The sequence below is a fragment of the Caretta caretta genome, chromosome 6 (genome assembly GCF_965140235.1).
Source record: "Caretta caretta isolate rCarCar2 chromosome 6, rCarCar1.hap1, whole genome shotgun sequence".
NCBI lineage: Eukaryota > Metazoa > Chordata > Testudines > Cheloniidae > Caretta > Caretta caretta.
This window is the reverse complement of record NC_134211.1, coordinates 102127128-102132225: the sequence shown is the minus strand read 5'-3', so window position 1 is coordinate 102132225 and position 5098 is coordinate 102127128.

Genomic DNA, 5098 nt, shown 5'->3' with positions numbered 1-5098 from the left:
GCAAAAGCCGGATGGAAGTCTTACAAGCTCCCTGGCTGCAAAACTCAAACCAAAATTCATCAGAAAATCTGTCAGTTTGGGGGGGGGGAATCAGCTGAACCCATTTAGGGGACATAATGGAATCCAGAATGCTATTAATGGCCTGCATCACTTTGTCTTGAATGAACTTGGCTCTAAACAAAATTTACTAGACCAATTTGATTTTAAGCCACCAAGTAGCATTTTCAGCAAATTATGTGAGAATTTACCTTCTGTTGAATAAGAATTAAATTTTAAGACAGAAATAAAACTGTAGGTGATGTTTGAGGTTTATACACGAAGCAACTGTTTGTTCTTTCTTTCCCTTGATTAAAGAAATTTAAATCACAACATAAAAGACCCTACCTTTTCTATTATCAGACTTCTGATTAAAAGCTCCCCTACTCACACACGAGATTTGCCCATTCAGAATTTGAACCACTTGAGCAGCAGAGTCTGTTAACAATTACAAACACGACAAACTCCCCCACCCCCGCCAATTTTTGTTCATCAACTGACTTATAAATATGTCCATGATTAGAGCTAGTCAAAATTTGTGTTAAGAAATGGGGGTTGATGAAAATTTAAATGAAGAAAACCATTTTTGATTTTCAACAAACATATTTGTTTTTGTTGAAACAAATCAAAGATTGATTTAAAAAACCTTTTTTAAAACAAAAACTTGAATTTTTTGCAAGAAATTTCCGCCCCCCAACCAGCTCTAATGACATTATCAGCTATCATTTGTGTGACCCCAGCCTTATAAGGTTTTCCTTCATTGCATTACTAATAAGACGCTGTTCAAGTACCAATCTTCTCTCCCTTTAATAACAATACCTGGTACTTCCACAGTCCTTTTCATCCATAGATTTTATATCACTTTCCAAAAGTGACCCTGTGCAGACTTTTGAAAATGTAACCCTGAAAGAGCACATCTACTTTCCTTTCATGCATTGTACCGAACCCTGAAGTCACACCTGTGCAGCCTTAGCCATCCTCCCCAAACTGTTCCATTTGTGTCTTGGGGAATGATGTCCCAAAGGATAGACCCATCTCCATCTGAAGGCTGAAACACTGATTGTAGAAAGCAGCCATGACCACAAACAGCTCAACAGCTTACTCCAGGACCATTCATTCTCTGAGCCCTAAGCATTTGAATTCAAGTGATATTTACAGAAGTTGATACATTTTCATATGTTCAATAAAAATTTTTGCCCCAGTATGTCCTATCTTGTTTCTCTGAGAGATGTAATGACTGCAATTAACAATTGCAATAGTTTGACTACTTTGTGTCTGTTTTTTTCTTTAATTCCTCCTTTCTGCTACTATTGTTAAAAATACCCTCAGATATCTTTATACTATCGCTCCACCAACATTTTTGTCAGGTTTTTTAACTTCATATACGTGAACATACCACAAAAAGTACTCTTTAGCCATAAATACAAGGACACTGAGGCCATGTTGCACTGCTGGTAATTTACAGACAAAGCATTTCAAATGCCAGTTTATTCTCTGTATTTGCAGGGCCCTTTTTAAAAAATTACCCTTGAATTTTTGTCTCTCAAACCTTTTATCTGACTTGTTTAAGGCATGTTTTGGAGTAGGTAGCAGCTGATCCTTTAGGAGGGAACACGGAAAGCAAACAAACCTGATACCTATGGTAAAGCAACAGCTGCTGCAGCCACCCTGATAAGCAATGAATACACTAATTATTTTCTAAATCTGGATTTCACCCACTGATTAGTTGATATTTGAAGAGTTATTCAAAGAAACCACTTCCTTTGTACTCAGTGTCTTAATGCACATAAACCTGGCCTCATGTATTACAGTAACAGACTGAAAATCAAGATGTTAGCAAATCAAGGCTGCAAGGGAAGGGACATTCTTAGAACACTAGGGCCCATGACTAGTACAGGATGCCACATCAGGTAGAAAAATCAATATTCACACACAAAGCCCGTATTCACATAGGCCTAAATTCAGTTCTCAGCACACAGCCCAAATAACTGGGCTATGCTTTAAGCACAATTTAGACTGGGAGGAAGGGATCCTTCCCTCTCCAGGTTACAGCCCTCAGGATAGACGAGGACTCCACTGTTACTACTGCTCACACACTCTGCAGGGTAATGACTGGTGAATCCATTTAGTCATGAATTCACCGGCCTGCCCTAAGCCCCAAACTCACCCTCTGCACTGCAAGGCTTGGAGACTTAGATCCACAAAACTCCACTCCCACATTAGCTCCTCTGCAGTCAGAGCCTTCCATGCCCACAAGCTGAGGTGGTAAGCTGTTGTCACACATCATCTCTTTATGTAAGCCACAGCTGTCAAATGTTGGGTGCCTAAAATTAGGCTCCTAAATCCATATTTTTGTCACCTGATTTTCAGAGGTGCTGAGCACTTACAATTCCTCTTTACATCCCACAGATGTTGTGAGCGCTCAGAAGGCCACTTATTTAGGTGCGTGAATATGGATTTAGGAACCTATCTTTCCTGAGCACTGGCACAATGCTGTAGGGGAACAAAAGAAACAACTAGACAGTCTGTAAAACTTTTTGGAACAACCTGAATTTGGGGTCCACTTTGACAGCAACCCTTACTTTTCATTTGTATATGCAACCAGCTTTGGAACGGGACCGCTGCTTTCCAAAGATTTCCATATTCTTTCATATAGATTCCAAAGATGGTTTAAAAGGGACTGTAAATGGGTTTATGTAGAATACAATGTAAACTTAACATGACCAAAAAAAATGACGTATTAGAAGAGGAAATAGAAAACAATGTTCTAATACCAAGCACATTTGGTAGTCACAATTCTGCCCAGTGAATAATCCCTTGTCGCTAGAACATTTCCCGCCCACTGCCTACATGCTTCTAGGCTTTTGCACAGAATGATAAGATTAATTTGCAACTTTTTATTTTTAAATCACGTCTGATCCTCCCTGGATTGTCCTCTTGCGCTGGCTGCTTCCCCCCTTCTCACCAGCAGGAGATATGTATTTGAAAGAAAGAATTATTAGGAAGATAAAGATAGCAACTGCAGATGAAAGGACAGATACTGTTATGTATCACTGGAAAACATCAGTTCAGCAACAAAAAGACCAGTTGCTATTTTTACCAGACACACGCGACTAGGTCTGTATATTGTAGGGGAGGATTAAAGCATATGACCCTGAGTCTACATCAGGATCCACTACCATGGATCCCTGCTCCCATGTGAAATCACACTGAAGTCAAAGAGACTAAACATGGATCAATAATAGTGGATTCTAATGCAGGGTTAGGGTCTAGGAGCCTGATCAGATGACAACTGAAGACAACGGCAGTCTTTCTATCCACGTCAATGAATGTAAGATTGGGCACACAGCATGTAACATTTCTGGCATAAGAATTTGAGATTTGCTGAATAATGTAAGGGGTTAAAAGAAAGTATGCTAGAGTATAAGGATATAAATACTGTTGTGGCGATCCTTGAAACAACGTAGAATAAAAGGATACACAGATGCCCCAGCACAAATCATAGGAATAAAAGGAAAGCATAAGATTTGGGGGTTGGGGGGGTGGGGAGGTTGGGCAGGGTCCTTGGCTGGTGTAATCCATCTTCAATGAACCTATGACAATTTCCACCTGCTGAGGATCTATTCCCCAGACTTTGCACAGGGGACAGACCAATGGGGTTCTTGAAATAGATGTTGAGCTTTTGCCATAACAGAATCTTTCCCCCTAAGAGCTAGAGGCCTGGGGCCAGCCAGCCCTGGTTTCTCAGGAAGCACACCTAAGCAGGGACCAACTGATTCCACTATAAAGAGCAGGAAGAAGCTGCAGAGTGGGGGAAATGCTCAGGGAGAAACCACCAAAGGGAAACTGGAGGAAGAAACTTCAGCAGAGGCCTGGCAAGTCAGGCAATGGCTGCTGGGAGCAAGCAGACTCCAGCAGGGAACTCTGAGGCGGGGGCGGGAAGGGGGGGAATTGAAAAAGACTACAGAGGCTACTGTGAGCAAATGAGCTTCAGGCAAGGATGTTTAGGGAGATACCTGGAGGGAAGACAGAGCATATAAAGTCCAACCCTAAGGTGGGGCGTTGCTGAACTAGAGAAAAGCTTGCGTATGGAGTCCTTAAGAGGCTCTGAAAAAGGGAAACAAGCAGACTGCTGCAGAGCAACGTCTGGCCACCAGAAGGCACATGGGAGGTGGCTGGCTCATTACAGCTTTACAAATGTCACAGAAAAAAAAACCACTTGCAAAATCATATTACGTATTTAAACACCCCTAACCCGATCTCCTTTCATCCCCATAGGCTGTCTCCAGTGGTAGCTGTAGAATCATCACCGACACGGTGCCAGCCCCCCAGGACTTATCACGCTTAGTCTGTGTTCATTACATTTGAAGATAATCACCAGAGTAGGCGTATCTGACCAATTTCCTTAGTCATTTTTTCATTACTCAGTCTTGAGTAATGAATGAAGAATTAATAAATGGAGGACGCCACAAACTAATGTAAGAACAAAGTACAGTGGATTTGATTTTGGGGTTATTGTTATCATCATCATTACCTGATGCAGTTGCTTGGTGATAAGTCTCCTAAGTGATTATGTATGGGTGAGTTTCTAAAATCATGTCTGGTTATACATTTGTAAAAAAATATTGTTTTACTTTGGTTAACAACTGCCTAGAATTTCAGATAGAAACTACATAAATGTAAGATTTGCTAAGACACCTTATTTGTAATGAGAGAGATGTACAGAATACAAAGCAATGGCACAGCTAATTATACAAAGTGCAAAAGCAAATGGCATTTTTCAAACAGCTGAATACATCTTTTCTGTCTGAATTAATTATGAATTAAGAGTAAAAAAGTTCACCTGTGCACCCCTAAAAATTCCACCTTTCATCGTATCAGGGAAGATACATTTCTGTTGTGCTAAATGGACAAAGCTAAGAAGAATGCATAATATTTTATTTTTAAAAGGTATTTACAAAAAGAGATATTGCACCAGTTGTCAGTTCTGCAGTATTTTAACAGATTAAAGAAAAAACTAACCTATATTAACAAAATTAAAAACTAATACAAAAGACTGAAA